Source organism: Alexandromys fortis, unplaced genomic scaffold, assembly GCF_014885135.2.
Source record: "Alexandromys fortis isolate MF-2015 unplaced genomic scaffold, M_Fortis_MF-2015_v1.1 scaffold_261, whole genome shotgun sequence".
Classification (NCBI taxonomy): Eukaryota; Metazoa; Chordata; class Mammalia; order Rodentia; family Cricetidae; genus Alexandromys; species Alexandromys fortis.
In genome coordinates, this window is record NW_026068144.1 from 1,341,228 (window position 1) to 1,358,701 (window position 17,474).

General features: G+C 42.5%; 1 protein-coding gene across 3 annotated transcripts in view; it reads left to right on the plus strand.

Annotated features, from left to right (window-relative positions):
* Csgalnact1 (chondroitin sulfate N-acetylgalactosaminyltransferase 1) overlaps positions 1–17,474 on the plus strand; it is a 319,461-nt gene that overhangs the window by 124,170 nt on the left and 177,817 nt on the right. For all 3 annotated transcript variants that reach the window (XM_050126918.1, XM_050126920.1, XM_050126921.1), the window contains 2 exons: positions 13,394–13,541; positions 13,847–13,923. The gene's annotated coding sequence lies outside the window, so the exon portion shown is untranslated. The remainder of the gene's footprint in view (positions 1–13,393; positions 13,542–13,846; positions 13,924–17,474) is intronic.

Genomic DNA, 17,474 nt, shown 5'->3' on the forward strand with positions numbered 1-17,474 from the left:
GAATATCTATCTGAACTATATTACTGTTCTGTTTATTTATTTAATGTAATTGCTCTGCTTATGATAGAAATTTAGGTTTCTTTGATGAACAGAAAAGACTATTTTAAAAATTTCACATTTGTGTACTGTATTTACATCTGTTGCCCACTCCTCATCTCTGCAACTCCTTCTGAGCTTGGCATCAAACTCATGAACTCACTCATGAATTCATCATGTGTTGTTTCACTCACTCACTCACTCACTCACTCACTCACTCACTCACTCACTCACACACACATGCACTCACACCCAAAAGCCATATATATAAACATTAACATAAGAGTATATGTAATACTAACCTGCTGAGTCCATTTAGAGTTGAATTGATAATCAATTAGGAACTGTTCCCTGGGAAGACACATTCTCCCTCTCTCAGTAGTTCTTAATTGCCTGTAGTCTTCACTTAGGGAAGGCCTAGTGAGATTTCCCTCTTCCATGTTGACATGTCAACTGGTGTTGTCATTTTCAGGTCTTGTTTAGGTTGCAGTTGTTGAAGTATTATGGGAAGGCTTTGTGTCATTTCTAGAAGATATAATGTTAAATATATGTTTATATATGTAATATATATTTACTATCATCTATATCAGTGAAAAGACTTCAGACAAATGTCACAGTGGATTTCCCTGGTCATTTTACAGTCTTTCTGCCTTCTCTTGTAAGATAGTCCCAGAACTTTTTGAGATTCCCATATCAGTTCCTTGGGATGGAATTTCTTATTCCCATTTGTGATCCTTGTAATCACTTGGAGAAAGCTGTGGCTTCAAAGGTTATCCTTGTTTTATTTCAGACTTCTGATCATCCCTGTTCTTAGTAGAGAGAAGTAGCACAATAAATAGCCAAATAATATCCCTTAATTTAATAGAATTTTATTTTGAAATGTCCTTTTTACAGAGTGAAGAAATCTATAGAAAAATTTCTTGAGTTGAAAACAAATCAAAATAAATGAATATTATTATGTGTTACATTTATAGGACCTTATATGTCATATGTATTTTCTATATTAGTGAAAAGATTTCAGGCAAAACCCAGTATTGTGAATACATAGTGTAAAATACTTTATATCAAAAAAAAAAAACCCACGTGAACATGGAAATTTTCTTGGCTGTCGAGATAAGAGAATCTCTTATAGCATGTGCATATTGCATGAAGATGAAGCTCTATGTATGTGCTTTATGTTTTACCTGTTTCACTCAATATCATGTCATGAATACATTGCCATTTCAATAATACTTTATTATACTTAAATATTTTATTGAGAATTTCATGCAATGTAATTATGTTCACCATCTCTCCCCAAAACTCTTTCACGATCCAACTCCCTTCCCTCTTCATCCATCCCATCAAGGCCAGTTTGTGCTGCCCAAATATTTTTGTATATGTGGCCTTCTACTAGAGTGTGCTTGATGTATTAGGGCTTAGCTCTTAGAGAAAATAACCTTCCCTCTCCCAGAAGCTAGAGAATTTCAAAAACTTCTTGGTCAGGGATGAGACTTCATGCCCAACTCCCTTTCCCATGCTGGGGTTTGGTCTGGCTTAGCTTGCACAGATGTTGGACGTGCTGTTGGAAGCACCGAGCTCACATATGCAGCTGCCTTGATGTGTCCAGAAGATGCTGTTACCTTGCACTCAACCTCCTCCTCTGTTTTCCCCACAATGATCCCTGAGCCTCGGGAGGAGGGGTGTGGTTTGTACATTCCATTTAGGGCTGAACATTCTGCCATCTCTTATTCTCTGCATCTTGACTACTTTTGAGTCTTTACATTAATCACTGTCTACTACAAAACTTCTTTGATGAAGGTTGAGAGATGCCTTAACTTATGGGTATAATGATGACTCATTAGGACTTGCTTTAATGCTACGTCCATTTAGTTTTCAGTGGTTAGATTCCATTCCATAATGTATATCCGTGCTACATGGATGGTTTCCAGCTTCACAGCAGACAATAGGGCTGCACCCTTAATGCTAAAATTATCACTAAAGTAAACTGTCCAGTTGTGTTGGTATGGAATGAGGTTTGTATCTAGATGGAGTTAGGGGAGGGTGGTTAATTTCATTACTAAAAAATGTGTAAAATTCTTAAAGAATTAATAAAAAATATTTATAAAAGGAAAAAATACAACATATTGCCCAGGGCTGGGTTGTAGCTCAGCCACAGGGACTTCCTTAGCATGTGCAAAGCTCTGAGTTTAATCTCCAGCACCAACCACCAAAATAAACCAACAAATAAACAAAAATGTACAAAATTTGTTATCTATGTAAGCCTATATTTATTTGCAAATAAAAATAAATATACAAATATTTTTAGCTTTCACATAAAAACATGTTTCGTCAATTTAAGATAAACTATTTTATTAAAAAATGGAATAATCACTTTTAGCAAAGTTGACATTTTTATGTATTCATTCTATTCTTTAGTCTCAAATTCTGCTCTATTTAATATAAATATCCTTGCCCAGATGTTCTGGTCATTCCCATTTCAATAGATTCATTATTTTCTTATGTTTTCAAGTCATGTGGGCATCAGCCTCTTCTACAGGCAGCATAGAGTTAGGTATCCTTTGACAGAGTCATTAATTATTCACATTCATTATTATGCTTTGGTCTTTGAAACCTTTTTACTTTGTATGTTCCTTACTAGTTCCTACTGTTCAATTCCTAGATTATACTCATGTTTCTATTTTGGAATTGTGAAAGGCAAACAGCCGATGTTTGATATAATGGTGCTAATTTTATTGCTTTAAAAAATAAAACATGGAGTTGGTTTTTGGTAGTACCTGCTTATAATTTCAGTATTTAGGAATGGTGACGGAGGGATTCGAATTTCATGGCTAGCCTTGGCTATACAGTGAATTCAAGGCCAGCTTGGGCTATATGAAACCCCACTTTACACCATAAAATAAATAAAAATTGGATTGACTCATATTTGCTCTGAAGGTTAATCTAAAATTAAAAAGGGCCCAAAGAAACCACAAGCAATGGGGCATTGTTGGAGTAAGCACTGGTTGTCATAGAAAAACTCATTTGATTTAAAACTGTTGACATTTTTAAGTAAAAAAAAAATAGTGCTATATATCAGGCTTCTTAAAATTTTCCTACTTAAGTTTCCTTTTCACCCAATAAATTGTTACACGACTCCAGGTGAACAGATATATAACATAGGTCTGCAAGCCAAAGGTGACTGACTGGTGATTAATCATAAAGAAATGTGGTTTAAAGCAATTTTTGATACAACATTTAATTTTCCAAAATGAGATGACGCTGCTTGTATACATTTACATAGCAAATTAAATTTTAGGTAAATATTTGATTCTGTGGGACATAGAAAGTTTAACATTTTTCAATTGATTAATACCTTTATAATTGGCATTGCTGAGAACATGCTTTTCATAAACACCGAGTAAAGAGCTGTGGTAGTCTGACAGGCTTTTCCAGTCTCAAGCCAAAATTATTTTAGTGATATTTTTTCATTAGTCTTAGTTCAGTTACTCAGACAAGAGTTTTGAAAGTCAGACATCTAATGCATATGATCTGGAGATATATTAACATGAGGCTTACATGCTGAGAAACAACAGTAGGAAAATATTTGAAGTCTTGTTTCCATAATTAAACCATTATGTTTCCACATGAGAAAAACTCTTGATGTGTACAGTAAAAGCACTGCAACCCAGAGCATCCTACAATCTTAAGTCTAGTTGAGGTGATTCAGGCAATGTTTGCCTTGGAGGAATCCACTGTACTGAGCTCATGTCCTGTGCTCAGAACCAAGGTTCCAGTGAGGTCATGTGACACAACTCTGATGAGCGATGCCAGGGACACTTTGGATCCCACTTTGGGGTTGATTTAGAATTAATTGTTGGATTTTCGATATTTAGAAACCTTTTACAGTTGCCAAACTTTATGACTCTTAGGTTCAGTTTCATGGCCTCATGTGGGGTCACAGTTCACAATTTAAAAAGGGGAGTGTATTAAGGTCATCTTAAAAACATGTTGCTCCACCAATTTGACCCTTTGTTTGCTTCAAGAATCTAAAATAAAAATTACGACTATAAAACTTGAGCTAGGCCTCTGTCTCTGCTGTGCACCCAGGATCCTTTATCACTGGCTGCTCAGTCATACATAGACAGACAGTGACCAATGAATGGAAAGCAAGGGCATTCACTGGCTCGTTAGACCTTCCATGAATCTTTTTACTTCTAGGATTCAATTTTTCATTTCAAAGTTTAAGAGTGTGGGGCATATGTGTCAGTTATGATGTCAGAGGGATTTTAATCTTCTGTGATCAAAAATTATTAAGTCTGTATTGGAATAACTTTGGAATCAAGCCTCATATAGAACAAGAATCAGAAAGGCAATACAATGTATATATATAATTTTTTTTAAAGTGTGTGTGTGTGTGTGTGTGTGCATGTGCCTGTGTGTGCAGGTGCTCTCGGAAGCCAGACACATCAGATCCTCCTGTAGTTATAGGCAGTAGTGGGCCACCTGACCTAAGTATTGAATATGAAATCTGGGTCCTAGACAAGAGCAGTATGCCTGTGAAATACAGAACCATCTCTCTAACCTCTATAATTTTTTTTAAAAGGATAAAAGATTGTAAGATGACCCAAGGTTCTGCATCTTGATCCAAACAGTGGCTATGCATGTATAACAATGTGTAAAATGCCACTGAGCTAAGAAGGTGTGATGTGGGATCCCCCTCTGTATGATGTGATTACCATTGATGAATAAAGAAACTGCTTTGGACCTATAGCAGGGCAGAACAGAGCTAGGCAAGAAAAACTAAACTGAATGCTGGGAGAAAGAAGGGTGGAGTTGGATAGAAGCCAGAGACAGACACGGGAACTTAACCCCATAAGCCACAGCCATGTGGCGATACACAGATTAATAGAAATGGGTTAAATTAATATAAGAACTAGCCAATAAGAAGCTAGAGCTAATGGGCCAAGCAGTATTTAATTAATACAGTTTCTGTGTGGTTATTTCGGGAGTCTGGGTGGCCAGGAAAGGAACAAGCAGCCTCTTACTAAAGAGGTGTCGCTTTACAGACTCATGTAAAAGGTGAACTGCAAGATGTTGGGTGGCACAATGGGAATCCCACAGGGAAAGGCTAGTAAGACAGCAGCCCCTAGTGGCCTTGGAGTCCCAAGCCCAATATCTCACCTGATGAGTCTCAGTGGAGAAAAGATGAGCTTATAAAGTCTATTTAGTGAGGCCGCAGGGAGTTCTGAATGAGTGACAGGGTAGAGAGAGCACTTGGTACTGGGCCATTGAGAGTTACACTTTAAAAGAACATAAAGAGGATTATACAGATGAGTTGATTTCAAGGAGCTCAGTTTCCCGTTACTCTTTTGGAATCACCCCACAGTCTAGAAAGACTAGAAATCTCACTGTTAAAGAGACTCTGAAGAAAAAGACAGATATATTTTATTAATGACGTTGCAAATTCCTCATATCACTTTTTTGGGGGGAGTCACCTGGTAATTTGTAATAAGACACGGAGCTGATTATAGTTTTTAAGTTGTTAATTCTCTACTTCAGATTGTAGCCCAAGGAAATAGCTCAACAAAACCCACAAGATTTATTTACTTAAAAATGCTTCTCTGGCTTATACTAAAGCATGGAAACAACTAGCTGAGGGACAGCTAATTAAGCTGTTTTAGCAACATGGCGGGATAGTGCTCCTCCGGAAATGACAGATATATGGGCTAAGGAGATACCTAGCGAAGTCAAGCAAAAAATTAGGAAATAGTGCGCCCGTGGTGAATGCTGAACACATAGAACACGGTTACATCATGATAAAGGTTGTCAGTGAACTGTGAATCACTGCTGTGGTCTAGGGACGGTGGGATCTACACTTTGAGGTTTGGTTTGAAATAGTATTATGGTTGGTAAATAAGTCCATCAAGGAACGCAAACGCATAAATCATATGTCCAGAGGTAAGACAGTGTTTATGAAAATGGTATGTGAAGGTCAGAATAAGACATCTGTGCAGGTAGAGGGTGGGACAGAGATTTTAGAAGACTTGTGATTTTAGAGTTTGAGCAAATCACATGTCGTGAAAGTAGTTACCACACAGAAGAAATGCTTTTTCCAAAAATAGTTTTCAATTTGGCTAAATTCCCAAAATAGTGAAATGAAAATTCATGAGAGAAGTTGTTCCAGAGACGGCAAGTTTCAGTCAGCTGCTGTTATTTTTCCTCAAGCTTTTTCCCTTTTCTCTCCTTTGTCATGATGGAAGGAAGACTTTCTACATTCTGAGGTGCTTTAAAATCTCCTTGTTCTCTCTCTCTCTCTCTCTCTCTCTCTCTCTCTCTCTCTCTCTCTCCCTCCCTCCCTCCCTCTCCCTCTCCCTCTCCCTCTCCAAGGGTCACAAAATCCATCCACTTAACAAGAGAACATGATTCATTTTTCAGTGCAAAGAGCAAACACACACGGTAGAGCCCCGCCAGGACTGGAACTACAGGGCAAACATAGCAACAGCACCCCAAGCACCCTGTTTGCTCCTTCTGGATGCATGAGATGGTGACAGGGGTGGGGGTGGGGTGGAGGTGAGTGTGTGGTGGGGGCTGGGTTGAGGTCGCACATTACTCTTTTTCTATCCCCAGAAGGTTCAAAACAATACTTTTTTGTATTGATTTTGAAATGAAAAACGTTAGGGTACCCGGATAGCATGGCAGTCTCTGGGTGGAGGGACCCTCTTCCTTTTGAGGTGTTCCTTGAGAACAGACTATTTTTGAAAAATTTTGGCAAATCTTGCTAAGTATGGGAGGGCTCCAGGTCTTTCAGGAAGAGCCAGAGCTTTGTACTTGGCATGTATTGTTACCCTGGAGACACCAATACTTGTTGACTCAAGTAGCAAAGGTAGGAAGGATTCCCTGAAGGAGTCTTGAACTATTGGTCTAAAACTTTAAAGTTTTCTAAAGAGAAAATAGATTCAAGGATGAAAGATGACTCGCCCACATTTACAGCCACCAGATAGGATGTGGCCCAAAACATTTCTGAGGATTTCTGCCCACTCTGCTGCCTCCACTCCTTGCTGTAGCACGCCAGTCTTCCATGATCGCTTCACGACTGGCCTCGTCCGTAACCACACAGATGACTACTATCCAACTTTGAGCTGTAGCTGGTAGCTGTCTAATGCACAAAGAGCCTCTTGAAGTCATGAGAAGCATGAGTCAGCAAGTCATAAAACACAGCACCAGCCCAGGACCTCATGTTTGCTTTCTTTGTCTACCAGAGGGGAGAAGTTTAACCTCCAGCATCCAACTGTGGTGTCATACTACCTGGAAGGGCGTGTGACCCTAAGCAAGTTTGTTGAACTTTCTGAACCATAGAGTCCTCACCTGCACTTTGGGGTTTTGTAACTGTCCCTACTTTCTAGAGGTATTGGTTGAAATTATTTGAAATACTCTTTTAGGTGGGGCCTGCCTATTAAGAGCATTCAATATAAATGTCAGCTGCTGATTACTCAAGGGGGCAGTTAGAGTGACAGACACCCAGATCTTAAGAAAACAGTGCTATATTTTTAAAAAGTTGTTATATTCACAACAATAGGAGGGAGTGGGAGAACACATGGTGCAGCGCATGAGAAAAGGCCAGAAGACAAATTGCAGGGAGACAGTTCTTTCCTTCCACCTCATGGGTCCTGAGGGTGAAGCTCGGGTCATTAATGCTGGCATCAAGAACTTTACCCACTGAGCCATCCCAACAGCCCCCAGCTCTTTACATTCTGTGGGGGCAGAGTATTGTTCAGGCACAATTATTGGTGCTTTAAAGACTTTTCTGGGGTTCCCTTTTACCTCATCTTTTTAACAGGACATACCAAGAACTAAAACCATATTTTAATGATTTAAAAATGTATTGTTTAACATCAACAAACCCTGAACTTATGTGTAATTTCATTGCTACTTTCTATACATGGTAAACATGCCTGTATACAGAAATGATAGATTCCCTATGGCAATATTCATTTGCATTTTGAGGGCAGTTTTGTTAAATGATGCATATGTACAATTAATACTTATGTTTATTTATTTGAACCGTGAGGTAAATATTTTTTCCACATCTCTAGTTTAAACTCTACCCATCTATAATCCTTCCACCAGCCCAAGCCAGTGGATTAATTGAATAAAGTCTATTATATAAACATTTACACAAGGTTTATATTGTCATGACAGAATATTTATTTTGTAACATCATAGTCCATATCTGAAGCTATGAATGGCAGGTTCTCAACCCTCTTGTAGGTGGAACACGATATGGAAGAAACTGGGAAACGGATACAGCAAACCTAATGCATGTTCAGGATAGTGAAGGCTCATGAGGATACAAGTATATTGTGGTTGTGACTTTTTTTAAAAAATATTATCATGGTGTTTCTCAGCATGGACATGCCCACATCTGGGAAGATGGCAAAATTGCTGCTCAAAATAAAAAAATAAAAAAAACCCATGTCTGTTCAACTTTGATGAAAGGTCGAATTTCTCCATCTGTCAGTGTCCCCGGTCCTATGAGTACAATAGATCAAGCTTCGGTCTTGGACATGTTCAGTCAGACAGAATCATAAAGAAGCCAGAGAGAGCAAACTTTACCCATTCTATCTCATGCTCTGGGCTCTTGTTCCAAGAGCCCACATCTGAGAAGGCTGGGATTTGAGCATCTGGAGAGCACGGCAGTGGTGGAGCTGCCTGTGCTGATCTGAGAGGTGCGGCCAGGATTCTAGCAGACGCATTTTATGTGGGCTCATAAAGAGCACGTCTATTCCCGGTCCTGTAAGGGAATCTGAGGATGGTCTATCTGATCCAGGCTGTAGTTTGTAAGTGACTTACTCAATGTCATCTGAATACCTAACGACAAACCTGAAACTGCCTTGACGTTTAGTGTTTGTTTTGTAGTTTTCTATGTCTGATGTGCATGTATGGCTGTCCGGCTGTCCATGGAAGGCAGAGGTCAGTGTTGGGTGTCTTCCTCAAAACCGCTCTACCTGAATTTTTAAAATAGGGTTTCTCACGGAACCTGGTTTCAGCAAGCCGCAGGGATTCTTTTGCCTTTCTCTCCCCAGGGCCAGGATTGTAGGCACATGAGCTTACACCTAGCTTTTGTGTGTGTGTGCTGAGGATCTGAAGTCATTCTTACGCTAACATGGCAAGGACTTTGTCAGCTGAGCAGTCTCTGAAGCGTCTGGCAGACTGTTACCCCAGCCCTGGGTCCTCTCCCCATTATGCCCTCTTCTCTGTTGGGGCTCTATCTGTGTGTATTTGTATTTTTTTTAATTTGGGTTGTCTCTGTTGTCTGGGCCATTGCATGCCAAGCGAGTTGTTGTTGATCACTGTGTCTTCGGTGGGATGACTTGTCTTTGTGAATTGGGGAAAGCCCATCCTGAGAGGTGTGTTTGGTCAATGGAAAAATGTGTTAGGATTGCCTACTCTACATTAGTGAATCTATAAATCGTTACACTCAGAAAGTTCATAACCGTATGTGTTTGAGTCCCTCTCTCCTCGTCGTCGCAGATAAGCTACACTCTGATGCATCTCTCTTGTTCTTGCAGCTTGTTTCCACATGTAACTAGTTTAGACAAGAATTATTACCTGGACTAGGAATCAACAGGCAAGGCAACCATGTCCTCACTGAGAACCACTGATGTCCTGTCTCCTCATTTCACAGAACTTGACTGGACACTCACAGATGTTTAGGACTTGCACAAAGCCTTAGTCAGTCACCTACTAAAGAGGACAGGCCCGGACTTTGGTTCTGGATGGGATTAAATACTGCTAATTTCCCTGGGGCATTGTTCATGCCTCGCTAACATCTTGGAGGCCATCAAACTGAGCGGAGCCAGCCCAGAAGGGTTCCCTGGAAGGAGGTGTCTAGCACAAAGACTACATGTAAATATAGCTATGGTGCTCCAGCCTGTCTGCTGGGAAGAGCTGGGAAGCAGCTCTCTTTAGGAGGAAGAGCTGTCTGGAGTTACCCTGCTGTATCTTAACTGATTTGGGGGAAAGATTGTTGTTGATCTCAACTAAAGCAAACAGAAGAACTTAGTTTCTTCAGAAAACTAATTACAACTTAGACTGTGGTTTCATTAGTATCTCTTTATGTACTCTAAGCCCCGCCTCCACAGTGTTTGCGTTTCTAGTTGTCATGTGATTTGAAACACTTCATTTTCTAGACATTAGTGGTTTGTTAAATTTTGTGTGTACTGTGTATGTCTGGTGCCTGCAGAGGCCAGAGGAGGGTATGGAATTCTCTAGCCTGGAGCTGCGGATGGTTGTGAGTCACCAGATAGGTGCTGGGAACTGAACGCAGGTCCTTTGCAAGGCAGCAAACACTCTTAAGGCTGTTTATCTGGCTCCTGGCGCCATGTATATTAAAGGAACAGCAGATGATTAAACAGCATAATTGTGTACCTCTATCCATCAACGTGAGAAACTGAAGCGAAGGAAATAAGTGTGGCACACTTCAGTGGAAGGATTAGGAAGATTTTTTTTTTAATGTGCGTCTATGCTTTCTGGATCAGGGACACAAAGTTCATCCTGTCTTTTTCATTTCCCAGAACGACAAAAGAGTCACCTCTTGCAGTGGGGGTCATGCTTTGGAAATCAGCTCTGCCCTGAAATGCACCATTTACAGTCAGTTATTCAGTGTGGAAGGAATGCAGTTAAGAGTATGGTCGCAAGCTTCTTGCAGTGCTTAGTGTCCCAGCGTGCTTTCTTTTCTGAAACACAGTTTTGAAAAAGATGATAATTTTAGAAGCTGGGCACACAATGCCGATCCTGTTCCCGGCTCTGGCTCCCAGGACTGACAGGCAGGGAAGTCCACTGACCCATATTTAAAATGTTGTCTCTCAGGATTCAAATGAATTCAGATTCTTATAAGGAAAGATCAGGTGGATCCTGGGAAGACTGTGTCCTGAAGGCCTCAGTGGTAGTCTTTGGATGCTGGTGGCATCTCTACCTGGTCACTGGTCTTTGGCAGCTACTAGTCTGTGGACCCGATCATCCTTACTAAAGACCCACACACGAGACGGACAGTCTTAGTTCTTTTCCTGTTCCTGGGATAAAACACCCTGACAAGAGAAATTTAAGGGAGAATGGCTTATTTTGGTTTATAGGTCTGAGGTACATAATCAATCATGGTGGGGTAGTCATGGCAACAGGCAAGAGAAGCTGGTCACATTTCATCCACACTAAGAGAGTAGAGAGAATAGGAAATGGGCCTGGGCCATAAAACCTCAGGTCCCACACACAGTGATCCATTTCCTCTAGTGAGGCCCTATTTTCTATCCACAGCCTTCCGAAACAGAGTTGACAGCTGGGACCAAGTATTTAGCCATGTCAGTCAATGGGGGGCATCTCACGTCGCAATCACAGCCAGGGCCTTCACAGGCAGTGTCAAGCAACGGAAAGAGGGAAGCTTGCTTTTCTCCAGCATTTTGGCTTTGAAAATTACAATTTCAAAACCTCCTTTACCATATACTAACCATACGGGTTTCTTAACCCCCTTCCACTACCCATAATGCATATGTCCTTTAGTGTTGATAAGACTACTGAATGGCTTCCTAAGCAATGCAGCAGTGAGGTTGAGGGCACGTTGCCTGCATCGGGTTGAACACACCCCTTCTCTTTAACACATCTACTGTTTATCTTCTGGAAATGTTCACTGCGCTGTTTTGTTTCTGCCCTGGTCATGTTCTTGGTTTTGCTGGCGATTCTGCATTCTTGTATTGTACTTTCCTCTACCAGCTTGGGAGGATTCCTCTTTGGAGGAACTAGAAGCTTTGGATTACAAAGGAGATTATTCACTTCCCAGAGCCCAGGAGCAGAGTTTTAATGAGTTCTCTTCCCAGAAACCGAAGAAGGAGCTGGGCTGTCCTCTGATTCCAACCTGCCTAGTAGCAGGGTCTCAGAGCAGGCTGAATGTGGACGACTGTGCGCATAGGAAATGACTGAAGGTTTCTGTTCTAGCTGCTGGCAGGAGCGAGGAATGACTGAGTTTATTAATGATCTTGCAGGGCTCTGAGCTGACAGTCTATTTGTTTTCATTATGTAAACCAGCGTGGTTTGGGATTATGCAGATTTCCACCTTTTTACTTAGAAGGCAAAGAATATTCATTAAGGATATCAGTAAAGACCAAGGCGGTGATTGAGTCTCCAAAGCTGTCCCCTGCACGCTGAAAGACAGAAAACTTAAGGGGCTGAGAGAATGAGAGATTGATTGCAAGGCAAATTATAAACCCATTTCAGCTCTTGGCCTGCGGACTGGGAAGTAACATTATTTGTTGTCAGGGATGGAAAACAACTCAGATTTGGGTCCAAGCGATTATTCCACGTTGACACGGCTGCCTGTCTGCCAACTGCAGCTCCGTTTAGACATAGATTAATTAGCCTGGCAGAGGGGGGCGCGGGCTCTGAGAGCGGTGCCGAAGGGGGCTGCTCTGCCTTAGTCTCCACTTTGGAGGTCTGTAGATCTGCCTCCCAGGAAGCTGACAACCCACTTTCATTGCTAAACCCACAGCGAGCCCGGGTGAGAGACTGGATAGAAAACACTGTGCATGTCTACAGGCTTTCTTAACGCCAACAAGTCAGAGAAAAACCTTCAAACTTCGTTGCTGCCAGGCTGTCCCCATGGAGACAGGGGGGACCAGCTAGCAACCTGTAGACTTGAGTGGCTTATCAATCTTTCCTTTGACCTTGAATAAACCATGTTGGACTTTTATTATTCCTTCATGGGACATAGAAATGGTAGTGTATACACTCACATGGATATAGTATGCCCATTACTTGAATTATGGGACAGATGGGATAAAAATAAGGAAAATTCTTGGGGGAAGTGAGCCCCAAGTTAGATCACTGGAAACAGTATATTACAGGCTCGACAAGAGGGCTTTTGAGCCTTACTAGAATCTTCCTTACAAGGAGTCTTTAACCTATACATCGTTCACGTTTTTCTTATATCTTAGCTGACTTCTGTTTGTTTCCTCAAGGCATGGGACAGTGTGGGGTCCATTGTAACTCACCCCACCACGAACTTACCGAGGGCAAGATGGCAGTGGAGAGCGGGGGCTGAGGTTCCTGCCCTCGGGTGGGGGTGGGGAGCTTGGATTATCAACAACACCCTGTCCATTCTCTCCAGCGTTCTGGGCTCCGTGGCAGAGTTCCATCCCGCCAGCGTAGTAACCCCTGTGGACTCTGCGGCAGCCTGGGTTACTGCTGTTGGGAGCTGTGGTGGGCAGTGGCAGTACGACTCCAAAAGGAAACCCTTGTAGCGTGTGGATTCTCCCCTCCTCACGAAAACTTAGATGAGGATTTTTCTCTTTTACTGTTAACACTTCATTGCACGGATTTCTCCCCCCAGTGGTGGCGCTGAGCGGTACGCGGTGTTAGCAGAAGGGGGCGGTACTTTCTCTCTGGACCCTGACTGGAAGCCCAGTGCGACTCCAGGGCAGTCACCAACAGAAGCAGATGTGCGAGCCCAGCAGCTGTGCGTCTCTCTCTCTGCCCAGGTTAGTTTGTTTGGGGTTGTTCTTTTCCACGTGGGAGTGCGGTGTTTGGCCTTTCTCTTTCCTCCGCGGGGCTTTCGCGCGTTTAAATGTTGATGGTTTCATTTTAAACACAAACATTTTTCATTTACTTATTAAAAGAAGAAGGGGGGATACTCTACTGCTTTTGGGGTGGGGTAATATGTCCAGATGGATTGTGAATTGAATACTAAATCACAGGCATTTGGCCGTTATTAAATCTCACCTATATATGAAGCATGGAAATTTACAGGGGTTACCTCCTGTTTCTTTTCTTCTTACCATTTCAGACTCTTTTCCATTGCAAGGAGAGAAGCCAGGATCGTTTTTAACCACTGAAGGACTTATGTAGCCCTCATCCGTGCAGGTAAGTGGTGTGTTTAACACAGGTGACTTAGAAAGCATACCTTATGTGGTCTGCACCATTGGGACCTCCCAGCTGTGCACAGCCTGTGTTCAATTCATTTAACTTTTAATGGTTACATTAATGAAGAGTTATTTCAAGGTCTCAATATTTTTTAAGTAGCTCAATTACTTTGCTTCGAATCTTCTCATCCATTGGCTATAATCTCTGCTTCACTGCCAAAACTCTTTTGCTGTTCCTGTCTTCCTAGAGTGTCAATCAACAGCAGAGCTAGAAGAACTTTGTATTTCTTTTTTTTCTTATTTATTTATTTATTTATTAAAGATTTCTGTCTCTTCCCCCAGCCGCCTCCCCTTTTCCTTCCCCTCCCCCAATCAAGTCCCCCTCCCTCAGCCCAAAGGGCAATCAGGGTTCCCTGCCCTATGGGAAGTCCGAGGACCACCCACCTCCATCCAGGTCTAGTAAGGTGAGCATCCAAACTGCTTAGGCTCCCACAAAACCAATAGGTGCAGTAGGATCAAAAACCCATTGCCATTGTTCTTGAGGTCTCAGTAGTCCTCCTTGTCCGCTATGTTCAGCGAGACCAGTTTTAACCCAGGCTTTTTCAGACCCAGGCCAGCTGGCCTTGGTGAGTTCCCGATAGAACATCCCCATTGTCTCAGTGTGTGGGTGCACCCCTCGCGGTCCTGACATATAAAAAATACTATCCACTTCATCAGGAACACAGTTGAGACAGGAGATTAACCTTTCTGAAATATTCGTCCTGCTACCAAATGGGTACAGTGATGATTGTTAAAGGAAAATGGTTTGGGCAAGATGGATGCCCCCTTGTCCTGTCCCTGAGGGTGTCCAGTGGAGCTATCTGAGAATGGCTTCTTTAGGAATACATACTGCAAAATCTCCCATAGCCTGTTTTGCTCTTCTAACCAATAATTTTTGGTTTCTTTGCTATAAGGCATTTAATTACAACTGGCAAGAGTAATGTTTTATAAAATACAATTTCAGAACTTCAGAAGCTAAGGCAGGAGAATTAGGAGTTCAGGGTCATCCTTAACTGCCTCGCAAGGTCCAGGCTAGCCTGGGCTACAGGAAGTCCTCCTCAGTCTAAACAAGAGCCCCTGAGACAACACTGGCATTGCGGAGTGAGTGGGCAGCTGTGCACCTGGATCATTTCTTTTGGTTCTCTAGAAATGCAGATGAAAGGTAGACAGCATTGAAGAGGCCGCTGAGCTGTGCCAGAAGACACCTTCAGCCTAGAAAAGTGCTATTTCCCTTAACACGCTTTAATAGAGCTTTTGTTCGTGATTTTCCATTATTGAGAAGGAGGGGCAGGTTTCTAGCACTGTTATCCTGATTAAGATAAAAGAGTAGGGGTTAAGGTGCCTTCCTTGGTTTTACATTAACGAACTGCCTTGTATGAAGATGATAGAAAATATGGAGTTTTATAAGGGATCATATCTGAGTTGTTTATAGTAGAAAACATATACACAACCTCAGCCAGAAGGGAGTCGTATGAACACAATAAATGAAATTACCTTTTCACGAACTCTTCTCCGAGTAGCAAGTCAAGGGGCTATGGAGACCGATGGGGCCAACCTCACGGCACAGAGAATGGCTCCCATCTTGAGTTTTAGGATGCTTAATGTTTTCAAGAATGGCTTGGATGGCGTAAAAGAAAAGACTGACATTTAAAAATCACCTGTGCCATCACTGTTAAAGCCTTGAGATGATGGCAAGAAGGATCCAAGGTGAAAATTAGCGGGAGAAGCAATCAAAAGCTGATCAAAGTCTATGTGGGGAAGATGCCGAGCTAGGGCCTGGGTGGTGGAGGGTGGGCTGTAGGACCTACATCGGATATGAATAGCAGTTATAATTCTGTTGAAATCTAGTACAGCACCAGGGAGATAGCGCCCCAGGAGCCTAGAAGCCTGCTAGGTGAGTGCTAGCTTGGGAGAGTTGCCAGCTGCTCTCTACGTCACTGTCCTGACTCCGGTCTTGAACATCTGCAGCAGTGATGGGCAGGTGCTTCACATAGCATAAGACCAGACAACATGGAATCCCATGTGCAAAGGGTTAATTCTTGTTCCAGACATTTAATAGCAGTAGGCCATTCATGTTTTACAGTAGAAATATCCTTGTGTCCCGTACTGTTTTTCTTGTGGTGATGGAATAACTGAACATCTTCAGAGAGGAAGGACTGGCGCTGGCACATCTGTCGTGGTGGCGCAGGAACGGTGGCAGAAGCTGCTATGGCTGTGTGGAAGGAGCGTGAAGTAGATGGCTCCATCAGAGGGGCAGTCAGGAAGTGTGGGGGGGCAGGAACTTGAGGGATTTCTAATTCCTAAACCCCACCCCAGAGATCTAAATCAAGATTCTATAGCCAAAAGATCCCACAGCCTCCTTAAAATGACAATGCCCCCATAGGAAGAGTAGTGTGCAGGAAACAGCTTCAAACAGTCACAGAGAGTATGGAGGAACGGACAAGAGCAGGGGTCAGGAAGTGGGACCTTACTAGAAGGATTCAACTAGTTGAGGACCTAGTAGCCAAACACACGAGCTGATGGGGCCACTGCACAGTCAAACCATAATTAAGTCCTATGTGTCTCCATACTGGAGCCTGCCCCAAGGTAGTCCCTTCTCAGTGAATTAACCCTTGCCACAGTTTTATCCTCACTTGGTTCTGCAGTTCACTGATGGATTTCCTGCATCTGCATTTCCATACCCATAATTCTTGTCTTGTTAAGGAAAAGCTTTGCTCTTCTACCCCCGCTTACACCTTCATGCCCTCGGTCACACTGGTCTTGTCTTCCCACCTTCTGACCTCCTTTTGTCCGTTCCTCCCCTACTCAGTATGACTGTTTGGAGCTGTTGACTTCCACGCCAGTCATCCTGCCAGGATGCTGTCATCTTGTAACCCCTCAGGGAGCTCTCACCCATGCTTTAAAGCTCCCTTCCACGGCAGCCCACACAGCACAGCATCCAGCTCTGACTTTGCTTAGCTCTGACAGCCAGGCCATAGCTGCAGTGAAGGGGTGAATGGGTGGATGGGAAAAGTTAATGAAGGGAGAGCTCATTCCTGAACAGTCTCCTCTCATTGTATTCCCTTTGCTCTGTCTTTTCCTGGGGAGACATTAATAAGCATCTGTTCACCCCAGGTAAAGCAACAGTGACAGAACACAGAACTGATTCCACCAAAGTCTTGCTTGGTGAACCAGTGAGTTTCCTGGGGTCACTTACAGGAATAAGGATGAGTGGACACATACAGGACCATGGGTGACTCACATGGAGCTCCATCACTATCCCAGGAAGAGTGATGACTAATAGAAGTTACATCCTGGGGGTTTCCCCACACAAGTGACAGTCTCCATGGAAGAGTCTCCTCTCCCTCAGCAATTGCTTACGGGTTTGTTTTCATAACCTTATTGTGGGGCCCTTGTGAATTTTAACATTTCCGTGTTTCCCAAGACTGGTAAGTTTTCCGAGTCTCTCTCCTCCCTCCAGGAGGGAATGTTTCAGTGCAGAGGGAGTATTTATGCTATGTCACATCCTTTGAC